The following is a 16,482-nucleotide window of genomic DNA, read 5'->3' as shown; positions in this document are numbered from 1 at the left end:
GGGTAAGAAGCTACACCACATACATGAGATTTGAGCCTATAGCACCTTCTGCTGGCTTGCAGTGACTAAATCTAAGAGTTATTGCTTAAAAACGCCTTTCACACCGAATAGAGTGCATTTATGAACATTGCCCACAACTGCCCAACAATGAACCACATGTGCACCAAACCACCTAAAAAGTACTTGAAACACCTTCTCAGGCCGAATGAGTCACTTTTTTTCATTTTGCCTGTAACTGCCCAGCAATACATCCCAGCAGCCCCAAACCACGTTTTCCATGCAGGGGGTAAGAAGCTACACCACATACATGAGATTTGAGCCTATAGCACCTTCTGCTGGCTTGCAGTGACTAAATCTAAGAGTTATTGCTTAAAAACGCCTTTCACACCGAATAGAGTGCATTTATGAACATTGCCCACAACTGCCCAACAATGAACCACATGTGCACCAAACCACCTAAAAAGTACTTGAAACACCTTCTCAGGCCGAATGAGTCACTTTTTTTCATTTTGCCTGTAACTGCCCAGCAATACATCCCAGCAGCCCCAAACCACGTTTTCCATGCAGGGGGTAAGAAGCTACACCACATACATGAGATTTGAGCCTATAGCACCTTCTGCTGGCTTGCAGTGACTAAATCTAAGAGTTATTGCTTAAAAACGCCTTTCACACCGAATAGAGTGCATTTATGAACATTGCCCACAACTGCCCAACAATGAACCACATGTGCACCAAACCACCTAAAAAGTACTTGAAACACCTTCTCAGGCCGAATGAGTCACTTTTTTTCATTTTGCCTGTAACTGCCCAGCAATACATCCCAGCAGCCCCAAACCACGTTTTCCATGCAGGGGGTAAGAAGCTACACCACATACATGAGATTTGAGCCTATAGCACCTTCTGCTGGCTTGCAGTGACTAAATCTAAGAGTTATTGCTTAAAAACGCCTTTCACACCGAATAGAGTGCATTTATGAACATTGCCCACAACTGCCCAACAATGAACCACATGTGCACCAAACCACCTAAAAAGTACTTGAAACACCTTCTCAGGCCGAATGAGTCACTTTTTTTCATTTTGCCTGTAACTGCCCAGCAATACATCCCAGCAGCCCCAAACCACGTTTTCCATGCAGGGGGTAAGAAGCTACACCACATACATGAGATTTGAGCCTATAGCACCTTCTGCTGGCTTGCAGTGACTAAATCTAAGAGTTATTGCTTAAAAACGCCTTTCACACCGAATAGAGTGCATTTATGAACATTGCCCACAACTGCCCAACAATGAACCACATGTGCACCAAACCACCTAAAAAGTACTTGAAACACCTTCTCAGGCCGAATGAGTCACTTTTTTTCATTTTGCCTGTAACTGCCCAGCAATACATCCCAGCAGCCCCAAACCACGTTTTCCATGCAGGGGGTAAGAAGCTACACCACATACATGAGATTTGAGCCTATAGCACCTTCTGCTGGCTTGCAGTGACTAAATCGAAGAGTTATTGCTTAAAAACGCCTTTCACACCGAATAGAGTGCATTTATGAACATTGCCCACAACTGCCCAACAATGAACCACATGTGCACCAAACCACCTAAAAAGTACTTGAAACACCTTCTCAGGCCGAATGAGTCACTTTTTTTCATTTTGCCTGTAACTGCCCAGCAATACATCCCAGCAGCCCCAAACCACGTTTTCCATGCAGGGGGTAAGAAGCTACACCACATACATGAGATTTGAGCCTATAGCACCTTCTGCTGGCTTGCAGTGACTAAATCGAAGAGTTATTGCTTAAAAACGCCTTTCACACCGAATAGAGTGCATTTATGAACATTGCCCACAACTGCCCAACAATGAACCACATGTGCACCAAACCACCTAAAAAGTACTTGAAACACCTTCTCAGGCCGAATGAGTCACTTTTTTTCATTTTGCCTGTAACTGCCCAGCAATACATCCCAGCAGCCCCAAACCACGTTTTCCATGCAGGGGGTAAGAAGCTACACCACATACATGAGATTTGAGCCTATAGCACCTTCTGCTGGCTTGCAGTGACTAAATCGAAGAGTTATTGCTTAAAAACGCCTTTCACACCGAATAGAGTGCATTTATGAACATTGCCCACAACTGCCCAACAATGAACCACATGTGCACCAAACCACCTAAAAAGTACTTGAAACACCTTCTCAGGCCGAATGAGTCACTTTTTTTCATTTTGCCTGTAACTGCCCAGCAATACATCCCAGCAGCCCCAAACCACGTTTTCCATGCAGGGGGTAAGAAGCTACACCACATACATGAGATTTGAGCCTATAGCACCTTCTGCTGGCTTGCAGTGACTAAATCTAAGAGTTATTGCTTAAAAACGCCTTTCACACCGAATAGAGTGCATTTATGAACATTGCCCACAACTGCCCAACAATGAACCACATGTGCACCAAACCACCTAAAAAGTACTTGAAACACCTTCTCAGGCCGAATGAGTCACTTTTTTTCATTTTGCCTGTAACTGCCCAGCAATACATCCCAGCAGCCCCAAACCACGTTTTCCATGCAGGGGGTAAGAAGCTACACCACATACATGAGATTTGAGCCTATAGCACCTTCTGCTGGCTTGCAGTGACTAAATCTAAGAGTTATTGCTTAAAAACGCCTTTCACACCGAATAGAGTGCATTTATGAACATTGCCCACAACTGCCCAACAATGAACCACATGTGCACCAAACCACCTAAAAAGTACTTGAAACACCTTCTCAGGCCGAATGAGTCACTTTTTTTCATTTTGCCTGTAACTGCCCAGCAATACATCCCAGCAGCCCCAAACCACGTTTTCCATGCAGGGGGTAAGAAGCTACACCACATACATGAGATTTGAGCCTATAGCACCTTCTGCTGGCTTGCAGTGACTAAATCTAAGAGTTATTGCTTAAAAACGCCTTTCACACCGAATAGAGTGCATTTATGAACATTGCCCACAACTGCCCAACAATGAACCACATGTGCACCAAACCACCTAAAAAGTACTTGAAACACCTTCTCAGGCCGAATGAGTCACTTTTTTTCATTTTGCCTGTAACTGCCCAGCAATACATCCCAGCAGCCCCAAACCACGTTTTCCATGCAGGGGGTAAGAAGCTACACCACATACATGAGATTTGAGCCTATAGCACCTTCTGCTGGCTTGCAGTGACTAAATCTAAGAGTTATTGCTTAAAAACGCCTTTCACACCGAATAGAGTGCATTTATGAACATTGCCCACAACTGCCCAACAATGAACCACATGTGCACCAAACCACCTAAAAAGTACTTGAAACACCTTCTCAGGCCGAATGAGTCACTTTTTTTCATTTTGCCTGTAACTGCCCAGCAATACATCCCAGCAGCCCAAACCACGTTTTCCATGCAGGGGGTAAGAAGCTACACCACATACATGAGATTTGAGCCTATAGCACCTTCTGCTGGCTTGCAGTGACTAAATCTAAGAGTTATTGCTTAAAAACGCCTTTCACACCGAATAGAGTGCATTTATGAACATTGCCCACAACTGCCCAACAATGAACCACATGTGCACCAAACCACCTAAAAAGTACTTGAAACACCTTCTCAGGCCGAATGAGTCACTTTTTTTCATTTTGCCTGTAACTGCCCAGCAATACATCCCAGCAGCCCCAAACCACGTTTTCCATGCAGGGGGTAAGAAGCTACACCACATACATGAGATTTGAGCCTATAGCACCTTCTGCTGGCTTGCAGTGACTAAATCTAAGAGTTATTGCTTAAAAACGCCTTTCACACCGAATAGAGTGCATTTATGAACATTGCCCACAACTGCCCAACAATGAACCACATGTGCACCAAACCACCTAAAAAGTACTTGAAACACCTTCTCAGGCCGAATGAGTCACTTTTTTTCATTTTGCCTGTAACTGCCCAGCAATACATCCCAGCAGCCCCAAACCACGTTTTCCATGCAGGGGGTAAGAAGCTACACCACATACATGAGATTTGAGCCTATAGCACCTTCTGCTGGCTTGCAGTGACTAAATCTAAGAGTTATTGCTTAAAAACGCCTTTCACACCGAATAGAGTGCATTTATGAACATTGCCCACAACTGCCCAACAATGAACCACATGTGCACCAAACCACCTAAAAAGTACTTGAAACACCTTCTCAGGCCGAATGAGTCACTTTTTTTCATTTTGCCTGTAACTGCCCAGCAATACATCCCAGCAGCCCCAAACCACGTTTTCCATGCAGGGGGTAAGAAGCTACACCACATACATGAGATTTGAGCCTATAGCACCTTCTGCTGGCTTGCAGTGACTAAATCTAAGAGTTATTGCTTAAAAACGCCTTTCACACCGAATAGAGTGCATTTATGAACATTGCCCACAACTGCCCAACAATGAACCACATGTGCACCAAACCACCTAAAAAGTACTTGAAACACCTTCTCAGGCCGAATGAGTCACTTTTTTTCATTTTGCCTGTAACTGCCCAGCAATACATCCCAGCAGCCCCAAACCACGTTTTCCATGCAGGGGGTAAGAAGCTACACCACATACATGAGATTTGAGCCTATAGCACCTTCTGCTGGCTTGCAGTGACTAAATCTAAGAGTTATTGCTTAAAAACGCCTTTCACACCGAATAGAGTGCATTTATGAACATTGCCCACAACTGCCCAACAATGAACCACATGTGCACCAAACCACCTAAAAAGTACTTGAAACACCTTCTCAGGCCGAATGAGTCACTTTTTTTCATTTTGCCTGTAACTGCCCAGCAATACATCCCAGCAGCCCCAAACCACGTTTTCCATGCAGGGGGTAAGAAGCTACACCACATACATGAGATTTGAGCCTATAGCACCTTCTGCTGGCTTGCAGTGACTAAATCTAAGAGTTATTGCTTAAAAACGCCTTTCACACCGAATAGAGTGCATTTATGAACATTGCCCACAACTGCCCAACAATGAACCACATGTGCACCAAACCACCTAAAAAGTACTTGAAACACCTTCTCAGGCCGAATGAGTCACTTTTTTTTCATTTTGCCTGTAACTGCCCAGCAATACATCCCAGCAGCCCCAAACCACGTTTTCCATGCAGGGGGTAAGAAGCTACACCACATACATGAGATTTGAGCCTATAGCACCTTCTGCTGGCTTGCAGTGACTAAATCTAAGAGTTATTGCTTAAAAACGCCTTTCACACCGAATAGAGTGCATTTATGAACATTGCCCACAACTGCCCAACAATGAACCACATGTGCACCAAACCACCTAAAAAGTACTTGAAACACCTTCTCAGGCCGAATGAGTCACTTTTTTTCATTTTGCCTGTAACTGCCCAGCAATACATCCCAGCAGCCCCAAACCACGTTTTCCATGCAGGGGGTAAGAAGCTACACCACATACATGAGATTTGAGCCTATAGCACCTTCTGCTGGCTTGCAGTGACTAAATCTAAGAGTTATTGCTTAAAAACGCCTTTCACACCGAATAGAGTGCATTTATGAACATTGCCCACAACTGCCCAACAATGAACCACATGTGCACCAAACCACCTAAAAAGTACTTGAAACACCTTCTCAGGCCGAATGAGTCACTTTTTTTCATTTTGCCTGTAACTGCCCAGCAATACATCCCAGCAGCCCCAAACCACGTTTTCCATGCAGGGGGTAAGAAGCTACACCACATACATGAGATTTGAGCCTATAGCACCTTCTGCTGGCTTGCAGTGACTAAATCTAAGAGTTATTGCTTAAAAACGCCTTTCACACCGAATAGAGTGCATTTATGAACATTGCCCACAACTGCCCAACAATGAACCACATGTGCACCAAACCACCTAAAAAGTACTTGAAACACCTTCTCAGGCCGAATGAGTCACTTTTTTTCATTTTGCCTGTAACTGCCCAGCAATACATCCCAGCAGCCCCAAACCACGTTTTCCATGCAGGGGGTAAGAAGCTACACCACATACATGAGATTTGAGCCTATAGCACCTTCTGCTGGCTTGCAGTGACTAAATCTAAGAGTTATTGCTTAAAAACGCCTTTCACACCGAATAGAGTGCATTTATGAACATTGCCCACAACTGCCCAACAATGAACCACATGTGCACCAAACCACCTAAAAAGTACTTGAAACACCTTCTCAGGCCGAATGAGTCACTTTTTTTCATTTTGCCTGTAACTGCCCAGCAATACATCCCAGCAGCCCCAAACCACGTTTTCCATGCAGGGGGTAAGAAGCTACACCACATACATGAGATTTGAGCCTATAGCACCTTCTGCTGGCTTGCAGTGACTAAATCGAAGAGTTATTGCTTAAAAACGCCTTTCACACCGAATAGAGTGCATTTATGAACATTGCCCACAACTGCCCAACAATGAACCACATGTGCACCAAACCACCTAAAAAGTACTTGAAACACCTTCTCAGGCCGAATGAGTCACTTTTTTTCATTTTGCCTGTAACTGCCCAGCAATACATCCCAGCAGCCCCAAACCACGTTTTCCATGCAGGGGGTAAGAAGCTACACCACATACATGAGATTTGAGCCTATAGCACCTTCTGCTGGCTTGCAGTGACTAAATCGAAGAGTTATTGCTTAAAAACGCCTTTCACACCGAATAGAGTGCATTTATGAACATTGCCCACAACTGCCCAACAATGAACCACATGTGCACCAAACCACCTAAAAAGTACTTGAAACACCTTCTCAGGCCGAATGAGTCACTTTTTTTCATTTTGCCTGTAACTGCCCAGCAATACATCCCAGCAGCCCCAAACCACGTTTTCCATGCAGGGGGTAAGAAGCTACACCACATACATGAGATTTGAGCCTATAGCACCTTCTGCTGGCTTGCAGTGACTAAATCGAAGAGTTATTGCTTAAAAACGCCTTTCACACCGAATAGAGTGCATTTATGAACATTGCCCACAACTGCCCAACAATGAACCACATGTGCACCAAACCACCTAAAAAGTACTTGAAACACCTTCTCAGGCCGAATGAGTCACTTTTTTTCATTTTGCCTGTAACTGCCCAGCAATACATCCCAGCAGCCCCAAACCACGTTTTCCATGCAGGGGGTAAGAAGCTACACCACATACATGAGATTTGAGCCTATAGCACCTTCTGCTGGCTTGCAGTGACTAAATCTAAGAGTTATTGCTTAAAAACGCCTTTCACACCGAATAGAGTGCATTTATGAACATTGCCCACAACTGCCCAACAATGAACCACATGTGCACCAAACCACCTAAAAAGTACTTGAAACACCTTCTCAGGCCGAATGAGTCACTTTTTTTCATTTTGCCTGTAACTGCCCAGCAATACATCCCAGCAGCCCCAAACCACGTTTTCCATGCAGGGGGTAAGAAGCTACACCACATACATGAGATTTGAGCCTATAGCACCTTCTGCTGGCTTGCAGTGACTAAATCTAAGAGTTATTGCTTAAAAACGCCTTTCACACCGAATAGAGTGCATTTATGAACATTGCCCACAACTGCCCAACAATGAACCACATGTGCACCAAACCACCTAAAAAGTACTTGAAACACCTTCTCAGGCCGAATGAGTCACTTTTTTTCATTTTGCCTGTAACTGCCCAGCAATACATCCCAGCAGCCCCAAACCACGTTTTCCATGCAGGGGGTAAGAAGCTACACCACATACATGAGATTTGAGCCTATAGCACCTTCTGCTGGCTTGCAGTGACTAAATCTAAGAGTTATTGCTTAAAAACGCCTTTCACACCGAATAGAGTGCATTTATGAACATTGCCCACAACTGCCCAACAATGAACCACATGTGCACCAAACCACCTAAAAAGTACTTGAAACACCTTCTCAGGCCGAATGAGTCACTTTTTTTCATTTTGCCTGTAACTGCCCAGCAATACATCCCAGCAGCCCCAAACCACGTTTTCCATGCAGGGGGTAAGAAGCTACACCACATACATGAGATTTGAGCCTATAGCACCTTCTGCTGGCTTGCAGTGACTAAATCTAAGAGTTATTGCTTAAAAACGCCTTTCACACCGAATAGAGTGCATTTATGAACATTGCCCACAACTGCCCAACAATGAACCACATGTGCACCAAACCACCTAAAAAGTACTTGAAACACCTTCTCAGGCCGAATGAGTCACTTTTTTTCATTTTGCCTGTAACTGCCCAGCAATACATCCCAGCAGCCCCAAACCACGTTTTCCATGCAGGGGGTAAGAAGCTACACCACATACATGAGATTTGAGCCTATAGCACCTTCTGCTGGCTTGCAGTGACTAAATCGAAGAGTTATTGCTTAAAAACGCCTTTCACACCGAATAGAGTGCATTTATGAACATTGCCCACAACTGCCCAACAATGAACCACATGTGCACCAAACCACCTAAAAAGTACTTGAAACACCTTCTCAGGCCGAATGAGTCACTTTTTTTCATTTTGCCTGTAACTGCCCAGCAATACATCCCAGCAGCCCCAAACCACGTTTTCCATGCAGGGGGTAAGAAGCTACACCACATACATGAGATTTGAGCCTATAGCACCTTCTGCTGGCTTGCAGTGACTAAATCTAAGAGTTATTGCTTAAAAACGCCTTTCACACCGAATAGAGTGCATTTATGAACATTGCCCACAACTGCCCAACAATGAACCACATGTGCACCAAACCACCTAAAAAGTACTTGAAACACCTTCTCAGGCCGAATGAGTCACTTTTTTTCATTTTGCCTGTAACTGCCCAGCAATACATCCCAGCAGCCCCAAACCACGTTTTCCATGCAGGGGGTAAGAAGCTACACCACATACATGAGATTTGAGCCTATAGCACCTTCTGCTGGCTTGCAGTGACTAAATCTAAGAGTTATTGCTTAAAAACGCCTTTCACACCGAATAGAGTGCATTTATGAACATTGCCCACAACTGCCCAACAATGAACCACATGTGCACCAAACCACCTAAAAAGTACTTGAAACACCTTCTCAGGCCGAATGAGTCACTTTTTTTCATTTTGCCTGTAACTGCCCAGCAATACATCCCAGCAGCCCCAAACCACGTTTTCCATGCAGGGGGTAAGAAGCTACACCACATACATGAGATTTGAGCCTATAGCACCTTCTGCTGGCTTGCAGTGACTAAATCTAAGAGTTATTGCTTAAAAACGCCTTTCACACCGAATAGAGTGCATTTATGAACATTGCCCACAACTGCCCAACAATGAACCACATGTGCACCAAACCACCTAAAAAGTACTTGAAACACCTTCTCAGGCCGAATGAGTCACTTTTTTTCATTTTGCCTGTAACTGCCCAGCAATACATCCCAGCAGCCCCAAACCACGTTTTCCATGCAGGGGGTAAGAAGCTACACCACATACATGAGATTTGAGCCTATAGCACCTTCTGCTGGCTTGCAGTGACTAAATCTAAGAGTTATTGCTTAAAAACGCCTTTCACACCGAATAGAGTGCATTTATGAACATTGCCCACAACTGCCCAACAATGAACCACATGTGCACCAAACCACCTAAAAAGTACTTGAAACACCTTCTCAGGCCGAATGAGTCACTTTTTTTCATTTTGCCTGTAACTGCCCAGCAATACATCCCAGCAGCCCCAAACCACGTTTTCCATGCAGGGGGTAAGAAGCTACACCACATACATGAGATTTGAGCCTATAGCACCTTCTGCTGGCTTGCAGTGACTAAATCGAAGAGTTATTGCTTAAAAACGCCTTTCACACCGAATAGAGTGCATTTATGAACATTGCCCACAACTGCCCAACAATGAACCACATGTGCACCAAACCACCTAAAAAGTACTTGAAACACCTTCTCAGGCCGAATGAGTCACTTTTTTTCATTTTGCCTGTAACTGCCCAGCAATACATCCCAGCAGCCCCAAACCACGTTTTCCATGCAGGGGGTAAGAAGCTACACCACATACATGAGATTTGAGCCTATAGCACCTTCTGCTGGCTTGCAGTGACTAAATCGAAGAGTTATTGCTTAAAAACGCCTTTCACACCGAATAGAGTGCATTTATGAACATTGCCCACAACTGCCCAACAATGAACCACATGTGCACCAAACCACCTAAAAAGTACTTGAAACACCTTCTCAGGCCGAATGAGTCACTTTTTTTCATTTTGCCTGTAACTGCCCAGCAATACATCCCAGCAGCCCCAAACCACGTTTTCCATGCAGGGGGTAAGAAGCTACACCACATACATGAGATTTGAGCCTATAGCACCTTCTGCTGGCTTGCAGTGACTAAATCGAAGAGTTATTGCTTAAAAACGCCTTTCACACCGAATAGAGTGCATTTATGAACATTGCCCACAACTGCCCAACAATGAACCACATGTGCACCAAACCACCTAAAAAGTACTTGAAACACCTTCTCAGGCCGAATGAGTCACTTTTTTTCATTTTGCCTGTAACTGCCCAGCAATACATCCCAGCAGCCCCAAACCACGTTTTCCATGCAGGGGGTAAGAAGCTACACCACATACATGAGATTTGAGCCTATAGCACCTTCTGCTGGCTTGCAGTGACTAAATCGAAGAGTTATTGCTTAAAAACGCCTTTCACACCGAATAGAGTGCATTTATGAACATTGCCCACAACTGCCCAACAATGAACCACATGTGCACCAAACCACCTAAAAAGTACTTGAAACACCTTCTCAGGCCGAATGAGTCACTTTTTTTCATTTTGCCTGTAACTGCCCAGCAATACATCCCAGCAGCCCCAAACCACGTTTTCCATGCAGGGGGTAAGAAGCTACACCACATACATGAGATTTGAGCCTATAGCACCTTCTGCTGGCTTGCAGTGACTAAATCTAAGAGTTATTGCTTAAAAACGCCTTTCACACCGAATAGAGTGCATTTATGAACATTGCCCACAACTGCCCAACAATGAACCACATGTGCACCAAACCACCTAAAAAGTACTTGAAACACCTTCTCAGGCCGAATGAGTCACTTTTTTTCATTTTGCCTGTAACTGCCCAGCAATACATCCCAGCAGCCCCAAACCACGTTTTCCATGCAGGGGGTAAGAAGCTACACCACATACATGAGATTTGAGCCTATAGCACCTTCTGCTGGCTTGCAGTGACTAAATCTAAGAGTTATTGCTTAAAAACGCCTTTCACACCGAATAGAGTGCATTTATGAACATTGCCCACAACTGCCCAACAATGAACCACATGTGCACCAAACCACCTAAAAAGTACTTGAAACACCTTCTCAGGCCGAATGAGTCACTTTTTTTCATTTTGCCTGTAACTGCCCAGCAATACATCCCAGCAGCCCCAAACCACGTTTTCCATGCAGGGGGTAAGAAGCTACACCACATACATGAGATTTGAGCCTATAGCACCTTCTGCTGGCTTGCAGTGACTAAATCTAAGAGTTATTGCTTAAAAACGCCTTTCACACCGAATAGAGTGCATTTATGAACATTGCCCACAACTGCCCAACAATGAACCACATGTGCACCAAACCACCTAAAAAGTACTTGAAACACCTTCTCAGGCCGAATGAGTCACTTTTTTTCATTTTGCCTGTAACTGCCCAGCAATACATCCCAGCAGCCCCAAACCACGTTTTCCATGCAGGGGGTAAGAAGCTACACCACATACATGAGATTTGAGCCTATAGCACCTTCTGCTGGCTTGCAGTGACTAAATCTAAGAGTTATTGCTTAAAAACGCCTTTCACACCGAATAGAGTGCATTTATGAACATTGCCCACAACTGCCCAACAATGAACCACATGTGCACCAAACCACCTAAAAAGTACTTGAAACACCTTCTCAGGCCGAATGAGTCACTTTTTTTCATTTTGCCTGTAACTGCCCAGCAATACATCCCAGCAGCCCCAAACCACGTTTTCCATGCAGGGGGTAAGAAGCTACACCACATACATGAGATTTGAGCCTATAGCACCTTCTGCTGGCTTGCAGTGACTAAATCTAAGAGTTATTGCTTAAAAACGCCTTTCACACCGAATAGAGTGCATTTATGAACATTGCCCACAACTGCCCAACAATGAACCACATGTGCACCAAACCACCTAAAAAGTACTTGAAACACCTTCTCAGGCCGAATGAGTCACTTTTTTTCATTTTGCCTGTAACTGCCCAGCAATACATCCCAGCAGCCCCAAACCACGTTTTCCATGCAGGGGGTAAGAAGCTACACCACATACATGAGATTTGAGCCTATAGCACCTTCTGCTGGCTTGCAGTGACTAAATCGAAGAGTTATTGCTTAAAAACGCCTTTCACACCGAATAGAGTGCATTTATGAACATTGCCCACAACTGCCCAACAATGAACCACATGTGCACCAAACCACCTAAAAAGTACTTGAAACACCTTCTCAGGCCGAATGAGTCACTTTTTTTCATTTTGCCTGTAACTGCCCAGCAATACATCCCAGCAGCCCCAAACCACGTTTTCCATGCAGGGGGTAAGAAGCTACACCACATACATGAGATTTGAGCCTATAGCACCTTCTGCTGGCTTGCAGTGACTAAATCGAAGAGTTATTGCTTAAAAACGCCTTTCACACCGAATAGAGTGCATTTATGAACATTGCCCACAACTGCCCAACAATGAACCACATGTGCACCAAACCACCTAAAAAGTACTTGAAACACCTTCTCAGGCCGAATGAGTCACTTTTTTTCATTTTGCCTGTAACTGCCCAGCAATACATCCCAGCAGCCCCAAACCACGTTTTCCATGCAGGGGGTAAGAAGCTACACCACATACATGAGATTTGAGCCTATAGCACCTTCTGCTGGCTTGCAGTGACTAAATCGAAGAGTTATTGCTTAAAAACGCCTTTCACACCGAATAGAGTGCATTTATGAACATTGCCCACAACTGCCCAACAATGAACCACATGTGCACCAAACCACCTAAAAAGTACTTGAAACACCTTCTCAGGCCGAATGAGTCACTTTTTTTCATTTTGCCTGTAACTGCCCAGCAATACATCCCAGCAGCCCCAACACCACGTTTTCCATGCAGGGGGTAAGAAGCTACACCACATACATGAGATTTGAGCCTATAGCACCTTCTGCTGGCTTGCAGTGACTAAATCTAAGAGTTATTGCTTAAAAACGCCTTTCACACCGAATAGAGTGCATTTATGAACATTGCCCACAACTGCCCAACAATGAACCACATGTGCACCAAACCACCTAAAAAGTACTTGAAACACCTTCTCAGGCCGAATGAGTCACTTTTTTTCATTTTGCCTGTAACTGCCCAGCAATACATCCCAGCAGCCCCAAACCACGTTTTCCATGCAGGGGGTAAGAAGCTACACCACATACATGAGATTTGAGCCTATAGCACCTTCTGCTGGCTTGCAGTGACTAAATCTAAGAGTTATTGCTTAAAAACGCCTTTCACACCGAATAGAGTGCATTTATGAACATTGCCCACAACTGCCCAACAATGAACCACATGTGCACCAAACCACCTAAAAAGTACTTGAAACACCTTCTCAGGCCGAATGAGTCACTTTTTTTCATTTTGCCTGTAACTGCCCAGCAATACATCCCAGCAGCCCCAAACCACGTTTTCCATGCAGGGGGTAAGAAGCTACACCACATACATGAGATTTGAGCCTATAGCACCTTCTGCTGGCTTGCAGTGACTAAATCGAAGAGTTATTGCTTAAAAACGCCTTTCACACCGAATAGAGTGCATTTATGAACATTGCCCACAACTGCCCAACAATGAACCACATGTGCACCAAACCACCTAAAAAGTACTTGAAACACCTTCTCAGGCCGAATGAGTCACTTTTTTTCATTTTGCCTGTAACTGCCCAGCAATACATCCCAGCAGCCCCAAACCACGTTTTCCATGCAGGGGGTAAGAAGCTACACCACATACATGAGATTTGAGCCTATAGCACCTTCTGCTGGCTTGCAGTGACTAAATCTAAGAGTTATTGCTTAAAAACGCCTTTCACACCGAATAGAGTGCATTTATGAACATTGCCCACAACTGCCCAACAATGAACCACATGTGCACCAAACCACCTAAAAAGTACTTGAAACACCTTCTCAGGCCGAATGAGTCACTTTTTTTCATTTTGCCTGTAACTGCCCAGCAATACATCCCAGCAGCCCCAAACCACGTTTTCCATGCAGGGGGTAAGAAGCTACACCACATACATGAGATTTGAGCCTATAGCACCTTCTGCTGGCTTGCAGTGACTAAATCTAAGAGTTATTGCTTAAAAACGCCTTTCACACCGAATAGAGTGCATTTATGAACATTGCCCACAACTGCCCAACAATGAACCACATGTGCACCAAACCACCTAAAAAGTACTTGAAACACCTTCTCAGGCCGAATGAGTCACTTTTTTTCATTTTGCCTGTAACTGCCCAGCAATACATCCCAGCAGCCCCAAACCACGTTTTCCATGCAGGGGGTAAGAAGCTACACCACATACATGAGATTTGAGCCTATAGCACCTTCTGCTGGCTTGCAGTGACTAAATCTAAGAGTTATTGCTTAAAAACGCCTTTCACACCGAATAGAGTGCATTTATGAACATTGCCCACAACTGCCCAACAATGAACCACATGTGCACCAAACCACCTAAAAAGTACTTGAAACACCTTCTCAGGCCGAATGAGTCACTTTTTTTCATTTTGCCCTGTAACTGCCCAGCAATACATCCCAGCAGCCCCAAACCACGTTTTCCATGCAGGGGGTAAGAAGCTACACCACATACATGAGATTTGAGCCTATAGCACCTTCTGCTGGCTTGCAGTGACTAAATCTAAGAGTTATTGCTTAAAAACGCCTTTCACACCGAATAGAGTGCATTTATGAACATTGCCCACAACTGCCCAACAATGAACCACATGTGCACCAAACCACCTAAAAAGTACTTGAAACACCTTCTCAGGCCGAATGAGTCACTTTTTTTCATTTTGCCTGTAACTGCCCAGCAATACATCCCAGCAGCCCCAAACCACGTTTTCCATGCAGGGGGTAAGAAGCTACACCACATACATGAGATTTGAGCCTATAGCACCTTCTGCTGGCTTGCAGTGACTAAATCTAAGAGTTATTGCTTAAAAACGCCTTTCACACCGAATAGAGTGCATTTATGAACATTGCCCACAACTGCCCAACAATGAACCACATGTGCACCAAACCACCTAAAAAGTACTTGAAACACCTTCTCAGGCCGAATGAGTCACTTTTTTTCATTTTGCCTGTAACTGCCCAGCAATACATCCCAGCAGCCCCAAACCACGTTTTCCATGCAGGGGGTAAGAAGCTACACCACATACATGAGATTTGAGCCTATAGCACCTTCTGCTGGCTTGCAGTGACTAAATCTAAGAGTTATTGCTTAAAAACGCCTTTCACACCGAATAGAGTGCATTTATGAACATTGCCCACAACTGCCCAACAATGAACCACATGTGCACCAAACCACCTAAAAAGTACTTGAAACACCTTCTCAGGCCGAATGAGTCACTTTTTTTCATTTTGCCTGTAACTGCCCAGCAATACATCCCAGCAGCCCCAAACCACGTTTTCCATGCAGGGGGTAAGAAGCTACACCACATACATGAGATTTGAGCCTATAGCACCTTCTGCTGGCTTGCAGTGACTAAATCGAAGAGTTATTGCTTAAAAACGCCTTTCACACCGAATAGAGTGCATTTATGAACATTGCCCACAACTGCCCAACAATGAACCACATGTGCACCAAACCACCTAAAAAGTACTTGAAACACCTTCTCAGGCCGAATGAGTCACTTTTTTTCATTTTGCCTGTAACTGCCCAGCAATACATCCCAGCAGCCCCAAACCACGTTTTCCATGCAGGGGGTAAGAAGCTACACCACATACATGAGATTTGAGCCTATAGCACCTTCTGCTGGCTTGCAGTGACTAAATCGAAGAGTTATTGCTTAAAAACGCCTTTCACACCGAATAGAGTGCATTTATGAACATTGCCCACAACTGCCCAACAATGAACCACATGTGCACCAAACCACCTAAAAAGTACTTGAAACACCTTCTCAGGCCGAATGAGTCACTTTTTTTCATTTTGCCTGTAACTGCCCAGCAATACATCCCAGCAGCCCCAAACCACGTTTTCCATGCAGGGGGTAAGAAGCTACACCACATACATGAGATTTGAGCCTATAGCACCTTCTGCTGGCTTGCAGTGGACTAAATCGAAGAGTTATTGCTTAAAAACGCCTTTCACACCGAATAGAGTGCATTTATGAACATTGCCCACAACTGCCCAACAATGAACCACATGTGCACCAAACCACCTAAAAAGTACTTGAAACACCTTCTCAGGCCGAATGAGTCACTTTTTTTCATTTTGCCTGTAACTGCCCAGCAATACATCCCAGCAGCCCCAAACCACGTTTTCCATGCAGGGGGTAAG

Source organism: Dunckerocampus dactyliophorus, chromosome 13 (assembly GCF_027744805.1).
Source record: "Dunckerocampus dactyliophorus isolate RoL2022-P2 chromosome 13, RoL_Ddac_1.1, whole genome shotgun sequence".
Taxonomy (NCBI): Eukaryota; Metazoa; Chordata; class Actinopteri; order Syngnathiformes; family Syngnathidae; genus Dunckerocampus; species Dunckerocampus dactyliophorus.
Note: the sequence above shows the minus strand (reverse complement) of the source record.